The sequence below is a fragment of the Lactuca serriola genome, chromosome 3 (assembly GCF_051521515.1).
Source record: "Lactuca serriola cultivar US96UC23 chromosome 3, Lser_US96UC23_V15, whole genome shotgun sequence".
Lineage (NCBI taxonomy): Eukaryota > Viridiplantae > Streptophyta > Magnoliopsida > Asterales > Asteraceae > Lactuca > Lactuca serriola.
In genome coordinates, this window is record NC_136410.1 from 6,995,444 (window position 1) to 7,019,365 (window position 23,922).

The window sequence follows — 23,922 nt, forward strand, 5'->3', positions numbered from 1 at the left end:
CTCTAGCCCCGAGGCAAGTTCCGAGATCCCGAAGATCCCGAGAAGTGCGGTTCCCGAGTCGAAGCTCTGCCCGCGAGAAGTTCGATTTTCGAGGAGATCTTCCAGATCTGCTGAGGAATACTACTTCTATAAGCCGTAGTGCTGTCGGATCATCTTCTGATCAAGTGAGTGTGTAGTTATTTTCTTCCAAATACAATAATACGAAGTATTATATATAAAATATGTGCTATGTGTATATATTTGGTCGTGTTATGTGTGAATGAGTATTCACTCTCTTCTATCTTATAGATCTGCTTATTTCTTTATGAGATATGTGTTATGTGTGTGTGTGCCTCATCTGTTTTGTGATATATGTGTTGATTAAAGCATGCTATACAGGTTTTCTTTAAACTATGTATACAAATGTATATTTTTATCTACTAATATGTTGGGTAGAACATGGGTAGATAGTTGTTGTGTAATAAACAGATGAGAGGCCTCGTTGTTGTTTGATTGAGTCATCTAGCAGAGTTTAGATGACGACCACTGGCTATTCTAGACAGTCTTGTGGAAACATTAGCAGGTTCGCCACCTGTAGGTGTTAATGAACTTGGGTGTTCATTCGCTGTACTCCATCCCCCTCATGGTTGCCTTATTTGACTTATATTGCTGAGGTACCCCCGAAGCATATGTTGTCGCCCCGATGAAATATTCTTAGACTAGGTCCCTTATGTTAGTTGTTTTAGGGACGTTAAAGTGAGAATAACGGGAATGGGTAATTGGGTTATTGTTGGTTGGTGAAAATTAAATATGATATTTATTGTGGGTTGAAAACCCTATATGCTCACCAGGCTCCCAAGCCTGACCCACTCAGTTTTAAATTGTATTACAGGTAGTGGCGGAAGGGCATGAGATGGATGAACCATCAAGTTGTTTTGTTTACAAGTCTGCGCATGTTTATATTTGTTATATGACTTGTAATGTATTCGTTTATGCTTATTGGTCTGTATCGGAACATGACACCCCGAGTTTTGATTATAATGAAAATACATTTCTTTTATGAAATGCTTCGGTAAACAATGTTTTATCATGTTTTGTTTTTGGGAACAAATTCCGCAACTCTTTCAAATCAAAAGGATTTACTCTGAAAATATTTAAAAGCATAAATGAAAATCGGTCTTTTCTGGCCGAGATTTTGGGGATCTCACAGTTGGTATCAGAGCATTAGTTTAAGCGAACTAGGAATTTGTAGGATTTCTAGACTTAAACTTAGAATGCTAAGTGAAGTTTTGAGATGTGTGTCTGTTGTGATTTAGACACGAGCACTAGTTTATTTTATGAAAGTTGACTAAAATGCTTTATGTGCTAAATGTTATATGTTGCCATATATGATATTATTTGTTCGGATCTATGGTCTGTTGCCGACCGGATCTAGAAACCTTATGTGTGTAGGATTCTAAGCGTACGTCTACGATATTAGAACTAGCATGTAAACGTTTCGGAGTGATAAGGATGATTTGAATATCTATCATGATTGAGGATCTAATTTCACCTTATTCGGTGTGTAGATCAAAATGGTGAGAAAAAGAAGTGGAGTTGGAAATGCTGACGAAAACAGGAATCAACCACCAGTGATTGAGCAAATACCTGTCGTAGCAGCAGCACCTGAGCCAATAACCATGGTTGGTGTGCAATTGATGATTCAGACGATGTTGGATCGTCAGATGGATGAAACTAGACGGTTGCTTCAACGGAATCGTGAAGAACTGTCGATTCGTGTGGAAGAGCCTGAATTAAATGAAGGGCACTCGGAAGGTGGAAACTTCAGTGGGTCTATTGGTCAAGCCAACCCACCGATAGTTAGGCAAGATAACCATGAAGGAAGGAATGATGGAATGGGATGCAAGTACAAGGACTTTTTGACTTGCAAACCATCGACCTTCAATGGAAAGGAGGATCCGATTGGGGTTATGGATTGGATCTCTGAAATGGAGCTAGCCTTCATGACGTGTGGCTGCAGAGGTAAGTTGCAAACTTTCTATGCCGTGCGACAATTCCGAGGTGGAGCCGTTCGTTGGTGGAACACTCTAGGGAAGACTTTGAGCCCTAACGAGCCACTACAATTGTCATGGGCAGAGTTCTTGGTGCAGTTTAAGCGCAAGTTCTGCTCGGCTCAAAATCTGTTGGAGTTGGAGAACAAGTTTCTGACATTGACGAAAGGCAGCATGTCAGTTGATGAATACACCAATAACTTCACCGATAAGATGGAGTTTGCCTTGCGTATCGTTCCAGACGAGCTGACAAAGGTGGATCGGTATGCGAAGGGACTCCCATGGGAGTACGAGGTGCCAGTACGTTAGGCACTTACTCTAGAGGCAGCTATCTGGGCTGCCAAGTCTGTGGAGAACATGATCAAGGGGAGAACCACCGTCAAGTTTGAGGTTGGTGAGAAAAGGAAGTTTGAGGGAACATCTGGTTCCAGTAAGAAGAGCAAATTTTCGAAATTTGATTCGAAAAAGTTTGGAGGAAAAGGAGGCGAGGCGTTATTGCCTATCGAACTTAATGGTTTCGACATCGTCTTGGGAATGGATTGGCTTAGCGCCAATGATGCCGAAATTTTATGCAAGAAAAAGATAGTTAAAGTAAACCCGCCTGGAAAAGATTCGTTTATGGTGTATGGGGACAAACGGCGAGTGAATTCTGGGATCATTTCTCTAATGAAAGCCAGAAAGTGTTTGACCAAGGGATGTACATCATATTTAGCATTTGTGATTGATGCTAAGAAGGAAAAGAAGGTGATGCAGAGCATTCCAGTGGTGTGTGATTTTCCGGAAGTGTTCCCCGAGGATCTTCCTGGATTACTACCTGATAGACAAGTGGAGTTCAGAATAGACTTGTTACCAGGAACCACGCCAATAGCAAAAGCACCTTATCGATTAGCACCGACGGAGATGAAGGAGTTAATGATGCAACTTCAGGAGTTATTGGACAAAGGTTTCATTAGACCTAGTTCATCGCCCTGGGGAGCTCCGGTGTTATTCGTGAAGAAGAAAGATGGAAGTATGAGAATGTGCATTGATTACAGAGAGCTGAACAAGGCAACAATAAAGAATAGATATCTGTTGCCGATGATTGATGACCTGTTTGATCAATTGCAAGGTTCGAGCTATTTCTCGAAGATCGATCTTAGGTCAGGATATCATCAGCTGAAAGTAAGAGAGCAAGATATCGAGAAGACTGCATTCAGAACTAGATATGGACACTATGAGTTCTTGGTTATGTCGTTTGGACTAACCAATGCTCCAGCAGCGTTCATGGATTTGATGAATAGGGTTTGTAATCCTTTCCTTGATAAATCCGTGATAGTGTTCATAGACGACATCCTGATCTACTCGAAAAGCCAGGAGGGGCATGGCAGACACTTGCGAGAAGTGTTAGAAGTTTTGAAGAAGGAGAAGCTTTATGCAAAGTTCTCCAAATGTGATTTTTGGATTCGAGAAGTCCAATTCTTGGGTCACATGGTCAACCAAGAAGGGATAATGGTTGATCCAGCGAAGATCAAAGCTGTGACGAAGTGGGAACAACCGAAAAGTCCCACGGAGATTCGAAGCTTTTTGGGATTAGCCGAATATTACCGCAGGTTTATCCAAGGCTTTTCTTCGATTGCTACTCCATTGACAGCGTTGACCCACAAAGGAGCTACTTATGCTTGGAGTGAGAAGCATAAAGAAGCATTCGAGAAGTTAAAGAAGAAGCTATGCGAGGCACCGATACTTTCTCTACCCGATGGAGTTGAAGACTTCGCTGTTTATAGCGATGCGTCTGGTGTTGGATTGGGTTGTGTTTTGACCCAAAGAGAAAAGGTGATAGCATATGTGTCTCGACAGCTGAAAGAGCATGAAAAGAATTACCCGACTCATGATTTGGAGTTGGCAGCGGTAGTTTTCGCTGAAAATATGGAGGCATTACCTCTATGGCACGAAGTGCAAACTTTTCACTGATCATAAGAGTCTCCAATACCTCTTTAATCAGAAAGAATTGAATATGAGACAACGATGCTGGCTAAAATTACTTAAAGACTACGACTGCGAGATACTTTACCACCCCGGTAAAGCTAATGTTGTTGCTGATGCTCTCAGTCGGAAAGTCAATCTTGAAAGGAAGAGGCTAAGAGCGTTGAGAATTGAAGTTGTCTCGACTATTGTGGAAAGTATAAAGAAAGCTCAAGAGGAAGCTTCTGAGAAAAATGACCGAAAGGAGGAACGTTTGGGTAAAACGTTGGTGTTTGGTACTAACGGTCATGGACTGAAGGTATTCCAAGATCGTATTTGGGTACCTAAGTCAGGAGGAATTAGGGATCTTCTGATGGAAGAAGCTCACAAAACCATGTACTCAATTCATCCGGGTAGCACTAAAATGTATAGGGACCTGAAACCCTACTACTGGTGGCCGACGATGAAGCTTGATGTTGCAAAGTATGTGGCCGAGTGTGTGACTTGTGCGAGAGTCAAGACACAACATCAGAAACCTTACGGGAGTTTAGAACCATTGCCTGTGCCTATGGGTAAGTGGGAAGACATTGCTATGGATTTTGTCACTAAACTGCCCAGAACAAAGAATGGTCACGACATGATTTGGGTGGTCGTTGATCGATTCACTAAGAGTGCGCATTTCATAGTGGCCAGGGAGAAATGGTCTATGGAAAAGCTTGCGAATTCTTACGTGAAAGAAATTGTGAGGCTTCATGGTGTTCCGTTAACGATTGTATCGGATCGTGATAGCCGTTTCACCTCAAGGTTTTGGAAAAGTCTACAAGAGGAAATGGGTACCAAGTTATGTTTAAGCACAGCTTACCATCCGCAGACTGATGGTCAGAGTGAAAGAATAATACAAACACTTGAAGATATGCTGAGAGCATGTACCTTGGAATTCCTAGGTAATTGGGATGAACATTTACCGTTGGTAGAATTTTCCTATAATAATAGTTTTCAGTCGAGCATTAAGATGGCACCTTATCAAGCTTTGTATGGACAGAAGTGTCGTACGCCGTCTTGTTGGCTTGAGGCTGGGAAAAACAGTTTATGGGACCGGAGATGGTTCATCAAACTGCTGAAAAGTTGAAAATAATTAGGGAAAGAATGTTAGCAGCTCAAGATCGTCAAAAGAGCTATGCTGACAAGAAGCGAAGACCGATGACTTTTGAGGTTGGAGATTCGGTTTTGCTTAAAGTCTCGCCGTGGAAGGGACTTATAAGATTTGGTAAAAGGGGAAAGTTGAGTCCAAGGTTTATTGGACCGTTTAAAGTCCTTCAGAGGATTGGGATCAAGCTTACAAGCTCGAATTACCCGAAGAGATGAATGGAATTCACAACACTTTTCATGTGTGTTATTTGAGGAAGTTCGCGGGAGAAGTTCCCGATATAATTCCAATTTCTGAATTGAGAATTGATGAGAACAAAAGGTTGATTGAAGAACCAGAGGCAATTGTTGACCGAAAGACTAAGAAGTTGCGACGCAAAATGGTTGGGTTAGTGCTTGTCCGATGGAAACACACGAATGGGCCGAATCTCACCTGGGAAACGGAGAGTGACATGTTGAGTCGCTATCCGCATTTGTTTGTTGATGTGTGATTCCGGGGACGGAATCATTTTAAGGTGGGGAGAATTGTAACGCCTGTGTTTCCGGGCTTGCCACTTTTAGCAATGTAATAGTCTAGGTTAACCTTTGTAACCCGTTTTGAAATAATAATAATGTATTATTTGAGTATTATGTGTTTTGTGCTTAATTGCTTAATTATGTGGTTTGATTAATTAAGAATAAAAATAAGCGTCAAAATTTAAGTTTAATATAAACTTAATATATTTGGTTAATGTTGTAGTAATTGAAACGAGGTTTCCGAATATATATAGAACGCCCAAATCTGACTTCGTATGAGGAAGTTATGATTTATCGAAGTTCCGGCTTAGCGGTATACAGCCTGTTTTACTCGATTTGAGATCGAGCGGTTGTTAGCCGAAGCAATCTAAATGAGAATCGAAGATCTCATTGTTGGTATCGAAACGATAAAAAGTTAGGCGAGAACGGACGTCAAACGAAGAAGTTATGAATTTATAACGAAAGTTTCTGTCCCGGCCTATTAAAAATAATTAATAAAAATAAAGTCAAAATTAGCCGACGGAGTCTAAACGAAAGTCGTAGAGCGTGGTCTCACCTTTCCGTGGATATAAAGAACGTCGAAAACGGAGTTCGTATGAAGAAGTTATGAATTTCCGAAGTTTATTAATCATTTTGTAATTAAATTTAAATCAAAATCGGAAGCATTATCCGAAGGCGAGTCACCGGTGTGATCCGGAGTACGCCCCGCGTACTCAGCATAGTGTCGACACTTCGGATGACGCATGCAGTGACGATTTCGGAAACAGTACGCGCTGCGTACTGCAGTACGCCCCGCGTACTCCGAGGCTCCAGCCTCCTATAAATAGGATGCGAGGGTTCCGGGTATTTTTGCCAATTCCCTCTCATTTTCGTGTCGAAGCTCTGCGCAAAAACCCCCGAAGCTACCCCGAAGCCCCGGTATCATACTCTAGCCCCGAGGCAAGTCCCGAGATCCCGAAGATCCCGAGAAGTGCGGTTCCCGAGTCGAAGCTCTGCCCGCGAGAAGTTCGATTTTCGAGGAGATCTTCCAGATCTGCTGAGGAATACTACTTCTATAAGCCGTAGTGCTGTCGGATCATCTTCTGATCAAGTGAGTGTGTAGTTATTTTCTTCCAAATACAATAATACGAAGTATTATATATAAAATACGTGCTATGTGTATATATTTGGTCGTGTTATGTGTGAATGAGTATTCACTCTCTTCTATCTTATAGATCTGCTTATTTCTTTATGAGATATGTGTTATGTGTGTGTGTGCCTCATCTGTTTTGTGATATATGTGTTGATTAAAGCATGCTATACAGGTTTTCTTTAAACTATGTATACAAATGTATATTTTTATCTACTAATATGTTGGGTAGAACATGGGTAGATAGTTGTTGTGTAATAAACAGATGAGAGGCCTCGTTGTTGTTTGATTGAGTCATCTAGCAGAGTTTAGATGACGACCACTGGCTATTCTAGACAGTCTTGTGGAAACATTAGCAGGTTCGCCACCTGTAGGTGTTAATGAACTTGGGTGTTCATTCGATGTACTCCATCCCCCTCATGGTTGCCTTATTTGACTTATATTGCTGAGGTACCCCCGAAGCATATGTTGTCGCCCCGATGAAATATTCTTAGACTAGGTCCCTTATGTTAGTTGTTTTAGGGACGTTAAAGTGAGAATAACGGGAATGGGTAATTGGGTTATTGTTGGTTGGTGAAAATTAAATATGATATTTATTGTGGGTTGAAAACCCTATATGCTCACCAGGCTCCCAAGCCTGACCCACTCAGTTTTAAATTGTATTACAGGTAGTGGCGGAAGGGCATGAGATGGATGAACCATCAAGTTGTTTTGTTTACAAGTCTGCACATGTTTATATTTGTTATATGACTTGTAATGTATTCGTTTATGCTTATTGGTCTGTATCGGAACATGACACCCCGAGTTTTGATTATAATGAAAATACATTTCTTTTATGAAATGCTTCGGTAAACAATGTTTTATCATGTTTTGTTTTTGGGAACAAATTCCGCAACTCTTTCAAATCAAAAGGATTTACTCTGAAAATATTTAAAAGCATAAATGAAAATCGGTCTTTTCTGGCCGAGATTTTGGGGATGTCACATAAACTATTGTTCAATGTAGTGTGCATTGAAGATTCGATAAGTACATTTTTAATTCGATATAACTGTTTTGCATTAATCATTGAATTGGGATTCTGCACCAATGTTAGTGATTTCGACCGATACACCAGATCGGGTTTTACAGTCAATTCATAGATAGGGTTTGGATTTTTGATAACTGCGTTTTTAATTCGATATAACTGTTTTTGATTAATCATTGAATTGGGATTCTGCACCAATTTTAGTGATTTCAGCTGATACATCAGATCGGGTTTTACAGTCAATTCATAGATAGGGTTCGGATTTTGGGTTTCACTCAAATTGTGGTAATAACAATTCAAGGATCATTAACATAGAAGTGGTGTAGCCATAAACCTTAGTGGTAAACTCTGAGAGTCTCAAGGGTTACGAGTGTGAAAGCGAATGTGATATCGAGAAATGTTAAAGGTGGTTCTGAAGATAAAATGTAATTCTGCTATATTACGAATGACTAAGCAATCAACTCTTAACTCGATATGAGAAGAGTAAGGTAGCTCAACGACTTATGTGAATATTAGCCTGATAGGGAAGAAACATTTGGAGTGAAAGTTTCATTAAGACTTCAACATAGAGTCTTAGAGGCTTTAGTCAACATGCAATATCATGCTTCTAGGGACACTTAGCTAGTGCATATAATCGGATTTATATACCTGCCCCATCATTCCGAATCGTAGTGACGATAAAGTACCTAAGATAAAACGAATTTTAAAAATAGCACACAAATAAACAAAACAAAAAATATTTTGGATTTTTTGATTTTATAAAAGATAAATCATAAATAAGAAATTAAATATATTTTTATAGTAGTCAATGTACTTTCATTGAACAAGGTGCTTTCCTTTATGCATTCCAATGAGAACCCATAGAACTCATATGCATAAGTAACTTTACTAGAATGGCATAGAAACAAGAATATATCAACACGATAGGTTACAAACCTCAAGTCGTGTGCTAGTGTCTAATATGTTTACTCTTGATTAGTTCTTGAACCTTTTCAAGATCATTTATGTTGGATAAGATTTCTAAGTCCATAACTTTATTTGGTATATACTTCACCCGGACTATTTATGGTTAAACCTTTGAGAAATTGTATGTTTATGATTTGTTAATATATTGTAAGTTATAATATATTAATAGGAAATCATATTATTTTAATTCGTATTGATCATAAATTAATTTAGAATTAATTTGGTGATAAAAAATGTGACTAATTAAAGATGGGCTCTTGTATTTATATAAGTGTGGACTAATACTCATTTGGAATGGGCTTGGCATGCATGGGAGTCCATGGATAGTCCATGGAGCTTTTAACCCATAGATCCTTGGAAAGGAAGAGTCAAGGGTATTAGGGTTTACATGGATGTAACCCTAATCCTCCACACTATATAAAGAAGCTTATGATGCTTGAAATGGCACTAGGTGTGTGTGTATGTGTGCAAAGAGGTGGCCGATTTCTATAAGCAAGCATACATTCTCATAAGGTTTTTCCAAGTTTGTGGTGATTTGTGATTTCCATTTGAGGCATCCACATTATTGGTGCTAGGCTCTCAAACTTCAAGGAATCAACTCACAAATTGAAAGGTATGTAATTTTTCTAGCCATTATGTTTAATGTTCCCCATTCCATGTTAGATAGGTTATGAACCTTGGAAAAATCAAAGTTGCATGTATTCATAGTAAAACATAGATCCAAGGTTTTAGGGTTGCATGAACACCTTAGGAGTGTTAGTTTGCTCATAACCCTACAGTGGTATCAGAGACTAGGATTGTTTTCTTGAATACTTGATGAAAACTTTTGAAAAGTTGCAAAATTGAGCTGTCTGGGCAGTGGACTCGCCGAGTACAAGGGGGGACTCGACGAGTCCAAACAAAAATTCATCCTACTCGTTGAATAGGTTCGTACACTCGACGAGTAGGAGACAAAAAGTGCAGTTTTTCGACTTTTGCTGCTGGAAATGGACTAGAAACATTACCCTAAACTGTTTTGATGTTTTGAAACCTGTTTTAGATGGTGTAATGGTTTTTCTAATCCATTTACAATGACTAATATCAAAATTTCATGTTTATATGTGTTCATATGTTCTTGAAATTTTGATATGGATATTCATGTTCTTATGAGTTATTGTTAGATCATAGGAATTACTTGCTAAATTTTTTAATGATTAATTCTTGATCAATTATGTGGTTTAATGGAATCCATAATTTTTCCTCAAGTTATGGATTTCCAAAGGTCACCTCCTTTAATGAACATTTAAACACATAAGTTACATAAAAATGAAGAGTCTTCACCTTTATGAACCCTTAACTCATAAGTTATGAAATGAAAAAGTTTTGAAGGGTTTCAAAAACTTGCCCTCATGTTTTGGAATTTGTAAAGACACACACACTTTAAATTCCAACCCTTAGGATTTTAAAAGTTAAAATTCAACCCTTATACTATTATAAGATTAATGGTTAATATTTATATATATGTATATGATTAAGTCATTTTACTACAAGTAGACCTCATTCACGAAGCCGGTCTATAAGGGGGGTATAAGGTTGTTGCCTATAAAATGACAGCTTAATGGGTGTCCATTCTCACCCACCGCTTCCTTGATCAGTGGAGGGTCGTTAGCCGAACAGGTAGGACAATGAATTTAATTCTCATTAAAAGTATAATGATTATTATAAAGTAAATAAATGTTTTAGTAATTCCCAATCTTAGTTACTTTAGGAAAATGTGAAAATTGTGCTAACCCATGAAATTTACACTTTGTACCTTACCAAGTCGTTGGTGGAGCGTGTGTGGTTAACCGGCACACTAACTTGGACTAGTAAGGATAACAAAGGGTGACTTAATATTTATCATAGATTGGTGGAGCGTGTATGGTTAACCGGCACATCGATTGGGTGATAATATTAAGGGTACCAAGTGAATTTGCATGGTTATTCACACCTTGTTTTGTGATTCTCGGCATCCCATTCACAAAACTTGAAGGGCACACTCGAGATTGAAACATGCCATTGAAAATTTCAATGAATCTCAAAAGAATCTAGGAATTTCAAACTAATTAAACCTAATAATTCATTTTGTTTTCATGGTGGAAATTGGTGAATCGTCATTCACCTACCTTCAAATATGTTTCAGCTTAGATTACAGCATCCCTCTTCTAAGTTATAATATATTGTGTTGGGTCCTAGCCTTAATATTACATTTGGGTGTCTTATTAAGGACTCTATATATCTAATCTAAACTTGTCTTTCTTCTTTTCAGATGTCTTCCAACAATGCTTCGGGTTCTAACCCTACTGGCTCCTTCTCTCTCATGAACCTTTGTGGGAGAGTCATTTTCGATGGTTCCAACTTTATGGATTGGATCCAGAACATCAGGATGGTCACTTGTTACGAGGACAAGGAATATGTCATCGACAAGGAGCTTAAGGATCTTGAGCCGACTGCAACTCCTGAGGAGATCGTTGCATATGAGGCACATGAAAGAGATGCTACAAAAGTGGCATGCATCATGATGGCCACTATGACAGCTGAGCTCCAAAAGTCCTACGAGGACTACTATCCTTTTGAGATGCACCCGGATTTGATGGACCACTACCATCAGAGTGCTCTTCAAGAGTGATATGAAATCATCTTCTCCATGATTACAACCCAAATGAAGGATGGGGAACCCATCACGGCCCACATGCAGAAAATGCAAAGGTATGTGGACCGTTTGCAGAAATTAAATGTGAACTTCCCTGAGGAGTTAGCAATTCACATCATTTTTCACTCCTTACCTTCGTGTTATGATCAATTCCGCATGACATACCACATGAACAAGGAGGAAGTCACACTCAGCAAGCTTCAAGGACTTCTGAAAACCGCCGAATGTGGAACAAAGGTGGATCTGCTACTCCTTCTGCCATTCCTAAGGATGTTGAATGCTTCTATTGCTAGAATAAGGGGCACTGGAAGCGAAACTGTCCAAAGTACTTGCAGGATGTCAAGGATGGGAAAGTGAAACCATCCCATGCAGGTATTTACACTATATTGTCTAATAACTCACCATATTCTAATTCTTGGGTTCTTGATACAGGTTGTGGTATTCACATTTGTTGTGACTTGCAGGGCCTAAGAAGAAGTGAGGATGTGGAGCAAGGAAAGATAAACTTAATCATGGGGAACAAGAAGGTTACACCTGTTACCAAGATTGGAGTTTATACTTTTTTGCTAGATAGTGGGTTAAAGTTAGATTTGAATAAATGTTTTTACTCGTCTGAAATGGCGAGGAATATTATTTCCTTTCATAGTTTGTACAAACAAGGGTTTACCTTTTCTTTTGATAATGAAATTGGTAGTATTAATGTTTTATTTAATAATGTTCTTTTTTTAAATCATTACCTTGTGATGGTGTGTATGAAACTATGTCGATTGTAGATAACCTAGGAAATAATGTATCGTGTATTGATTCTTCTACTAGCTTGGATAAATCATCATTGTGGCTTGTCGTCTTGGACATGTGAACAAGAAACGCATAGGCCAACTCCAAAAGGATGGAGTCTTGCAGTCATTTGACATAAAGTCAGATGATAGTTGTGAATCCTGTTTGCTTTGAAAAATGACAAAATCACCCTTCACTGGTTCTTGTGAAAGGGGGCAGGGTTTGTTGGACCTTATACATACTGATGTACGTGGACCCTTCAAAACCGCCACAAGGGATGCTAATCGCTACTACCTGACTTTTACTGATGATTATAGTAGATATGGTTATGTTTACTTAATAAAACATAAGTCATAAATTTTTGAGAGGTTTAAAGAGTTTAAACAGGAAGTAGAAAATCAATTGGGCAGGAACATTAAGATGCTTCGATCCGATCGAGGTGGTGAGTATCTTAGCATAGAGTTCCTCAACTATCTTAAGGAGTGTGGGATTGTCTCATAATTGACACCTCCCAGGACACCTCAGCTGAATGGTGTGGCTGAAAGTCGTAATCGAACCTTGTTGGAAATGGTTCGCTCTATGATAAGTCGAGCTTCGCTACCAATCTCTTTCTGGGGGTATGCCTTAGAGACTTCCGCCCATATCCTTAATCTGGTCCCTACAAAGAAGGTTTCCAAAACACCTCATGAGATGTGGACTGGGAAAGTCCCCAACTTGGACCACATCATGATTTAGGGTTTGGAGGCTTTTGTGAGACACGAGAGTCACGATAAGCTCGAACCTCGAAGTGAGAGGTGTATTTTCATCGGCTACCCACATAAATCATTTGGTTACCTCTTCTATAGACCTAGTAAGAATGTGGTCTTTGTTGCAAGGAGAGGAGTCTTTCATGAAAGAGAGTTCATGAGCCAAGGAAACAGTGGGAGGCAAATTGACATTTTAGAACTTCAAGAGTCAAGTGGTGAAGGAACCTCAAATCCTAGCAATCATCCTGAGGAGGAAACTCCTGTTGATCCGACTGACGAGTCTGTACCTCTGAGGCGTTCCATGAGAGTTAGGAATGCACCTGAGCATTACTATGGTTTCCATATTACTGCGGAAGGTAAAACTCATATCAATGATAGGACACTGGTAAATCTGGATGAGCCTAACAGCTACGCGGAAGCCATGGCAGGCCCTGAGGCTGCTAATTGGAAAGAGGCTATGGATAGCGAGATATAGTCAATGTATGAAAATCAAGTTTGGAACCTGGTTGACAATGTACCAGGTCGCAAGACAGTTGGGTGCAAGTGGATCTTCAAGAAGAAGACCGACATGGATGGTAATGTACACACTTATAAGGCGCGAATGGTTGCAAAGTGTTTTTCTCAAACTCCGGGAGTTGGTTATGATGAGACCTTTTCACCAGTAGCTAAGATTAAATCTATTAGGGTTATGTTAGATATTGTTGCCTTTCATGACTATGAAATATAGCAAATGGATGTCAAAACCGCTTTCCTTAATGGGAAGTTGGTTGAGGATGTTTACATGAGTCAGCTAGAGGGCTTTGTCAGTACAGAGCACCCGAATAGAGTGTGTAAGCTTAAGAAATCCATCTATGGATTGAAACAAGCACCTCGTAGATGGAATCTTTGTTTTGATGATAAAATCAAAGAGATTGATTTTTCAAGAAGCGAAGATGAGTCTTGTGTTTATGTTAGAGCTAGTGGGAGTATAGTTAGCTTCTTGGTGCTGTATGTGGATGACATACTGCTCATAGGAAATAACATCCCAACTTTGCAGGAAGTGAAGTCCTGGCTTGGAAAGTTTTTCTATGAAGGACCTTGGAGAGGTTGCCTATATCCTAGGGATAAGGATATTAAGACACAGGAGTAAAAGACTAATTGGACTTAGTAAGAGTACCTACTTGGATAAGGTGTTGAAAAGGTTCAACATGCAGAATTCCAAGAAAGGAGAATTACCGATCTAAAGCAATGCCAAACTGAGAAAAACTTAGAGTCCGAGTACAGAGGTTGAGATAGCTGAGATGAGTCGATTGCCATATGCTTCTGCTGTTGGCTCGATCATGTATGTTATGACTTGTACCCGCCCTGATGTGGCCTTTGCTTTGAGCATGGTCAGCAGATATCAGGGGAACCCTGGCAAGGCTCATTGGACTGCGGTAAAGAATATTCTCAAGTATCTACGAAGGACTAAGGATTGGATTCTTACCCTTGGTGGGAGTGATGACTTGAGAGTAGTAAGGTATAGTGATGCCAGTATCCAGACTGATAAGGATAACTTCCGCTCTCAGTCGAGTTGGGTCTTTATCCTAAATGGAGGGGAAATTACTTGGAAGAGCTCCAAGCAGGAGATGGTAGCTGATTCGATTTGTGAATCAGAGTATATAGCAGCGAGTGAAGCGGCAAAAGAGGCGATATGGCTGAATAACTTCATCGGAGACCTTGGAGTTGTACCAGCTATTAAGGAGCCTATGGAGATTTTCTGTGACAGTAATAGTGCGGTTGCCTTAGCCAAGGAACCGAGAGATCATGGCAGATCCAGACACATTGACAGAAAATATCACTTCATAAGACACAAGATAGAAGAAGGACTCCTCGTGGCAAAGAGGGTATCATCGGAAGAGAATCCTGCAGATCCCCTTACGAAGAGACTGACGAGGGTTAGACACTTACAACATGCGAGACACATAGGGCTGAAGGATGATATTATTTTTACAGATTAGATAGCTATTTTTGAAACTTGTAAAATGTAATCGACAGTTGATGATGAATAAAAGGTATATTTATTTATGAGTAAGGTGTTACTGTCTTTGTCAATTATTTACTATTGTTTCAGCTTTACATGTTTTGACTTCCAGAATAAATTACTTTATTCAAACTTCCACAGTCGGTCATACGTCGGAAGTATGTATGAATTAAGACTGTCATGAATTGGGCTTGTAAACGACTAAAGGTGTTTAGCCATAGCAATAGTTGCTACAACATTCATGAGTGCTCATAAGTTATGAGTATTGGAATAAACCCACGCTCACTGGCATCACTTCATGGAATTTATCTCGAGTGATTGTGAATCGGTAATATCATATAAGTCTTCAAACCTAGAGATATGACTTGTTGCCTATGAGTTGGTTATACATTGATTGTACGTAAACGCATCGGTAACTTCATGTTATAAAACGTGCCTTTGTGTATAATTCAACAAGTAGTAGAACAAACATATGAGTCAAAGTTTATTTTTTCCTTCTTGGATTAGAAGCAATATCTGGGCCCCTCGATGATTTTGTGTTGACCCATGTACCGGGCCCGGTAAGAACTAAGTTGATGTGTTCAATTAAGTTCTATGTCAAACAAATCGGGAAATTAAGAAAAACACACTACTGGAAAATAAGTAAGACATTGTTCCATGTATTTTTCCGGCTGATATCTAGAACAGAGGATTATATGATCACTTATCTGAAATGGCGCTTCATAGTTCAACAAAGTTTTGAGAGCTGTGATTGTCGGTTAGTTCCTGAAGTAATATAGGCAAATATAGTTATTAGACTTATCCAAGTGGGAGACTATTGGATAAGGTGTCTAAGTCCATAACTTTATTTGGTATATACTTGACCCGACCCAACATGGTCCATTTGGGTTGCACTTCACCCGAACTATTTATGGTTAAACCTTTGAGAAATTGTATGTTTATGATTTGTTAATACATTATAAGTTATAATATACTAATATGAAATCATATTATTTTAATTAGTATTGATCATAAATTAGTTTAGAATTAATTTGGTGATAAAAAAAAGGTGACTAATTAAAGATGGGCTCTTGTATTTATATAAGTGTGGACTAATACTCATTTGGAATGGGCTTGGCATGCATGGGAGTCCATGGATAATCCATGGAGATTTTAACCCATGGATCCTTGGAAAGGAAGAGTCATGGGTATTAGGGTTTACATGGATGTAACCCTAATCCTCCACACTATATAAAGGAGCTTGTGATGCTTGAAATGGCACTAGGTGTGTGTGTGTGTGTGTGCAAAGAGGTGGCCGATTTCTATAAGCAAGCATACATTCTCATAAGGTTTTTCCAAGTTTTTGGTGATTTGTGATTTCCATTTGAGGCATCCACATTGTTGGTGCTAGGCTCTCAAACTTCAAGGAATCAACTCACAAATTGAAAGGTATGTAATTTTTCTAGCCATTATGTTTAATGTTCCCCATGCCATGCTAGATAGGTTATGAACCTTGGAAAAATCAAAGTTGCATGTATTCATAGTAAAACATAGATCCAAGGTTTTAGGGTTGCATGAACACCTTAGGAGTGTTAGTTTGCTTATAACCCAACAATTTAGACTCCCACTGACCTCTTGACATATAAGATTCTCTTTTGTCAAGATACATTTCTTGTCAAACTAATACTCAAGATTTAGTGCGGATTCTTATCAAGACAAACATTATACACAATTGGTCTTAGTTGGTCTTTGTCTTATCCAAGACATCACAACTTACCAATTTCAAATGTGCAAGAGTTAGAAAACATTTTTCTACTCCATATTTGATGAGTGTGTTAAAAACTTCTTAAGATGTGTCACTCAATTCACAATCTTGGAGTATAACTCTAAAACTTGATATTGGAACGAAGTGTGACTCATCCGTTTGATTTAACCATTTCAACAATTTTCGATTCCTCTTCTTAGCCATACTAGTGCACTAAGGTGTCCTTAAAGGATCAATTGTGATCTCGCTCTTAATCATTAAGACGATCATAAAACACGATACAAAATTACTCTCCCATATTTTCATATTAGAGAAATCTTTTATCTTTCTGCCTATTTGATTCTTTTTATTCGTTTTGCCATTCATTGAAACTTTTCAATGATTCAAAATGATACTTAATCTTGTAAGCATAACCACATTTACTAGACTTTTAGTAAATCATGACGAATACTCTTATCGTTATTTGTGGTGGACTTGACCAGTACACAACATTGCGTACCAGTTCTCCTAGTCCTTCGCTTGACTCTTTGTCAAGGAATTAGTCCTAATTTTCCAAATATGAAGGTTCTCATTCATCATACAATACAAGTCGTATGATTCCAAGTTTCTGTCCAATTGAAACTCGGGCGACAAGAATCATCCTTATTTGGTAATTCTCAACATTACCACAAACAACATAACTAAGAATCACATCCATTCAACATTGCTAAAAATAGAAATACACAAACATCAATTTTCATACATGCCATTGCAAGGAAATTTATAAATAAGACAAAATCAAAATTTATTTTATTTATAAAAGGTGCGGAAAAACTTGTCCTTACAATGCAATTCAAATAAAACTATGTTATTACATAATCCTAAGCAATCTATCATAACTCTCTAAGTAGCAGCTAAAAATCCAATCATCGAACCATGCGATCGAAATCCATTTCTTCGCGATCAGACTCAACATGCTTCTTCCATTAAACTTCCTTTTTTTTCTTCGATCCTACAAAACATCAAAATGTAATCTTATCACATCATGTATTAAGAATCTAAAATAGAAAACTTAATAGAGTTAGATAGTGGGTTTTACCTGAAGTAGAGTCACACATCTTGACTCTCCCATCTCTTAGATCTCTCAGATAGTTCGGGCAACTTTGTAACCAATGCCCCCTCTTTTGGCAGTAGAAACATATGGATTCTTCTCGAATGGTACATGAGACTATCTCAGACTCAACCTTTCTCTTGCGTAGAGAAAACTTTTATGGACTTCCAATGTTGCCATTGCCCATAGAAGGTTAGGATATTGATTTACCAGAAAAATTTGCTCGACCAGTGCGCGAAATCATTTCTGATTCAGCAGCAATAAGCAAATAAGTCAAATCAATGAGGGTCACATCGTGGTCCATCATATAATACTCTCTAAAGAACTTACCATATGATTCAGGAAGTGACTGAAGAACCAAGACAACATCCAACTTCCTCGAGACATCCAAACCCAACATTCCCATCTTATCAATATGCAACTTCGTATCCAAGACATGAGCGCATACCGACTTTCAATCTTCGTGTCTTTTCGCCAATAGGGCTTAAGTGACCTTGAACTTTTCAAGTCTTCGAACACGTGGGTCAGGGAGAATTATTGGAGGAGGTGGAGGAAGTGAAGAATGATTTCCATTTCCACAATCCAATCATGGAACATCATCTTCAAGTGGAAAACTTTTTCTAATGGATTCTAGAAGACCATAGTTGTAAGACTTTGACATCTACAAAACGGGAGAAAATTCATGTTAGTTGATTGAGTCCTTAATAAAACACCCAAATGAGATATTAAGGCTAGGACCCAACACAATATTCTACAATTTGGAAGAGGGATGCTGTAATCCAAATTGAAGAACATTTGAAGGTAGGTAAATGACGATTTACCAATTTCCACCATGAAAAACGAAAAGGAAATTTAAGTTTTAAATGAATTGAAACTCCTAGATCTTTTGAAATTCATTGAACTTTTCAATGACATGTTTAAATCTCGATTGTACCCTTCATTTGTGACTGGGATGCCGAGCATCACAAACAAGTTATGGATAACCATGCAAATTAGCTCGATACTCTCAATGTTACGAATCACCTAATCAATGTGCCGGTTAACCACACATGCTCCATTGATCTAAGATAAACATCAAGCTACCCATTGCCATCCTTCATTGGTCCCATATTAGTGTGTCGGTTAACCACACACGCTTCACTATTCGACCAATAAGGGTACAATGTGCAATTTCATAGATTAGCACCAATTCCACATTTTTCCTAAAGTAACTAAGATTTGGGAATTTATAAAAGTGTTTAGTTACTTTGTTTTTTCATTATACTTATAATGGAAGGTTGTGTCCTATCCTACCCGTTCGGCTACCGACCCTCCACTAGTCAAGAGTGCGGTGAGTAAGAGTGGATACCCATTCAATCGCCATTTTATAGACAATTTCCTTAAACACCCCTTATAGACCAGCTTCGTGAATGAGGCCTACTAACGGTAAGACTGACTCTTTAGTTATACATATATAATATATTAGACTTTTAATTTTATATAGTATAAGGGTGTATTTTAAACTTTTAAAATACTAGGGTTTTTTAATTTTTTTCTTAAATTTTCTAAAAAATTAAAACCATTTAATTCAAAATCTTATAATTTAAAAAAACCTTTGATTTAATAATTATTAAAAAATTAAACGATTAATTAAATTATTAAATCAAATAAGGATTACCAATTTAAATTAAACATATTAACTTAATTTAATCATTTATCCATGGATTTCGAAATTTAGGTAGGGATATCTTTAATTATCCAATTAAAAAATTTACAAGATAATTACAAAAAATAACAACCTATTAACTTATTCCTTAGATTTCGAAATCTTCTAATTGGAGTGGAAGGCAAGGCTTTCAACCTTGCCAAAAAATCAAAAAACCCTAGGGTTAGGAAACCCTAGATTTCGACTCCAAGGTGGCCAAAGGAAAGGGTTTGAAAACCCGTAGGGATTTTCGAAAAACAGGGTTTTAAAACCCTAATTTTGCGAAAATTTAAAGGCCTTAGGGTTTAATAGCCATAAACCCTAATTTTGACTAGTTCAATCAATTGTACCAAATCTAATTGAAAACAAAAACCATACACTCTGATACTATTGATGATTTTTATACAAAACAAACAATCTTATGTGTGCATGCAACCCTCATTTGAGGATCTATGTTTTCACTATTAGACATACAAGCATTGAACACAAAAACTAGAAACCCTAGTAGTCACATGTAATTTTCGAAATTAACATATAATTAGGGTTAGGATATATACCTTTATTGTTATATTGTAATAACAATCAAATCCTTGAAGATCTTGAACTTTGGTAGCAAGCGCCACAAGTGTCGCGCCTCTAATGGCTCACAAACAAACCTAGCAACCAAGGATTACTATGGAGAGAGAAGGGAAGTGGAAAATTCGGCCCTAGCCTTTCTTGGAGTTCCCTTAGATGAAATCCAACCCTATAAGGGTTTATATAGGTAATAAGGAAGGTTTAGGATAAGGCAGGTGTATCTTAGATAACCCTAATCCCTTAACTTCCTCCCTAAGGCTTCCAAGGCACCCTTAGAGCCCAAGGAAACCCTAGGGCACTCTAGATTTCATTCCATCCCTCTAAGGGAGGTTCTAGAATGCTCAATGCTCAACTTTTTAATATTGTCACCTTTAGTCCCTGCAGTTTTAGTTAATTCCTTTAATCCCAAAATTAATTCCAAATTAATTTCTAATTAAATATTAATTAAAAAAATATGATTTCTAATTAATATATTATATCCATAATACATTAATAAATTAATTTATTAACCAAGTAATAAATTAATAATTTATTCTTCTCTTTATAACAATAATCCTATTCAATTGCTAGGTTTGAAGGCAACCCAATAGGACATTGCTACTATCAATTCAATTACATACCAATTATAGTTATGGGCTTAGACACCTAATCCAACAACTCTGCCACACTGAGTCAGCAATCCTCAATTATCACTGACAAATAAAGGAATTTGTCCCCTGATTCTCTATTCCTTCTAATTCTCCCTCTTCAACCCTCTACTTGTGCCTTCTTGATTAAGTCTAATAGTGGTGAAACGATGACCATCCTCATAAATAGATCTCTGATGTGAGTACTAACCTCCTTGCAACTCAAGGCATCGGCCACAACATCGGCCTTCACCGGATGATACAAAATCTTGCAGTCATAATCCTTCTCCATATCTAACCATCTGCGCTATCTCATATTCAAGTTTAGCTAATCCATAAAACATATTAATCTCTTTTTTTTTGTGAAAATGGTACAACGAACACCATACAAGTAATTTCACTAAATCTTGAGGGCGAAAATCACACCCCCCCATCTCTAAATCATGCGTAGGATAATTCGCCTTGTGAGGCTTGAAATGCCTCGAAGCATAAGCAATCATGTAACCCCTATGCATGAGAACTGCTCCCAAACCCATAATCAATGCATCACAATAAACCATAAAATCACCCATACCCTTGGGAAGGTTCAGTACCGAGGTCTCACATAATATCTGCCTCAAAGTCTCAAATGCTGCCTACTGGTCAGGCCCCCACCGAAAAGTAACATTCCTCTTCGTCAACTGGGTCAAAGGAATAACAATCTTATAGAAATCTTGGATGAACCTCCAGTAATAACATGCTAACCCAAGGAAACTCCAATTCTTAGATGGTGACCTTGCACCCCCCCCCACCACTATATCATTGCCTTGATCTTGACCGAATCGACCAATATACCCTTCTGGTTGACAATGTTCCCCAAGAAATGCACCTCGTGCAACCAGAACTCACATTTGGAGAACTTGACATAAAGACTCTCCCTCCTCAAAGTCTCCAAGATCTCTCATAAGTTCTCCTCATGATGCTCCTTCGTCTTGGAATAGACCAAGATATCATCAATGAAAATAATCATTAACTGGTCCAACATCGGTCTGCAAACCTGGGTCATGAGATCCATGAACGCCACTGTTGTGTTGGTGAGCCAGAATGACATCACGTCGTAATGACCATAAGGATTCCTGGCGGTCTTCTTCTGCATATCCTCATCCTGGATTCTCATATGATAATACCCCGATCTCAAATCAATTTTGGAAAACCAAGATACACCATGAAACTGGTTAAACAAGTCGTCGATCCTCAGAAGTGGATAACGGGTTCCTCACTGTCAACGTGTTTAGCTCCATATAGTGAATGCACATCTTGTGTTAAACTTCATTCTTTTCATGAATAGAATTGGTGATCCCTATGGAGAACTACTCGTTCTGATTAATCCCTTATCTAACAACTCCTACAATTGTGTAGAAAACTCCTGCATCGCTAAGGTGCTAAGCGATAAGGCATTTTGGCTATAGGTGACACACCAAGAATCAAATCAATCCGAAACTCAACTTGCCTCTTAGGAGGTACACCCATAAATCCTTGGGAAACACATCGGGGGAACTCGTGAACAATGGGCACGTCATCCACAATCTTCATATCCCCAACCCGAGTGTCTAACACATAAGACAGAAGTCTGGTGCACCCCTGTTGAAGATACCTCCTAGCTTTCGCAGCTAAACAAATAGTTGGTCCATGCTGAGCACCCTCGCTATATATAACCACTTCTCCCCAACTTGGTTTTGAACTCTCACTAACTGATGCTCACAGTCAATCATAGCCACATCGGGGCATAACCAGTCCATGCCCACAATAATCTTAGTCCCTCACAGAGGAATATAGACTAGATCTATTAAATACTTCTTGGATAATAACTCAAGAACACAATTGAAATGAACACTTGGTGCACTCACAGTACGGTCATCTGCAATATCCACCTCCAATGGCTAGTCCAAAGCTCCCGGAGCATCACTAAGCTTCTTGCTAAGCGCAAGAGACACAAAAGATCAAGTGGCACCTGAATCTAAAAGAACATGAGCAATCACACCAATGACATATCGTGATATCTCATCCTTCAACATATCGTGATATCTCATCTGCTTCATCTCATCATCTACAACGTATTGCAGAACCAATAAAGCCCTCTGCCTGACCATGGCAGTGATATCTTCCATAGACTCGGTTGTCTTGCGAAGATCCTAGAACTCTATCGCAAACTGCTGCACCTCAATAGTTGATGCAAACTCCACTATAAAATTGTCAACACAATCCAACCATGTCATAGTCTCAACTGTCTCTACCCCAAAGCATGACCAACCTCCTCCCACCAATTGCAAGCCTTGTCCTTCAAAATGCAAGCTGTAGACTTCACTTTCGACCCCTTGGGACAAAAACTTGTCCTTGAGCGCTCACCATATCAACAATCCATAGTATACTGGCGATCGGGTTCTTCAGCCCGAAAAACTATGGGGCTCCACAAGCCTTGAACTCTCGGAAGGTGAGAGTTCGTGTCTTGAACTAGCGCACACCAATATCTACAAGAAAGGCCCCTTAGTGCTCCTCCAGGAACTCCATAATCCCATCCTTGATGGTACCAAACATCACAGGAGTCACATCCAAGATGTCACGAGTGATCTAGTACAGATCCTGTATTTCCAGTAGTACGGGCCCAATACTACCTTCCATACCTATATGTAATTTCCTCAAGAACCATCCTGAATCCTCTAATTCATTTACTATGAAAATTTTGATAGATACTATGCTAAAAAACATACATATCCCATTATGACACTCCCTAGGCTCTCCTAAGTATCCTCGTCTTGCTTGCTTTTGCACTAGGAACCTCTATCAACATCATTGGTTGCCTTATCCATGTAGATTATAAACAATACTGGATTAGATTAACCGTCAACTAAATAATTCTACCATAAGCCCACAACCAAACAAAGAACATGAAATATGGAAAAATCAATCATTCTAAGGCTATATGATCCTAATCGTATACATTTGTTTTTAAAATACTCACTTAGCAACCTTGTCAATCTAGACTCCAAGTAGCATATACCATTTCTTTCTTACTAGGCTATCAGATATCACACATATAAGGCAATTCTATCATGCAATTCCTAATGGTATCCTTAGCCCTATTTCAGCATGCAACTCACATAATAACATACTAAACATAATACTCATGTATGTGTATTTTAGGAATCACTTACTTGAGCTTGGCTGATTGCTTGCATCGCACCCCTTTCTTTGTAAAAAAAATATTTTTGGAAATT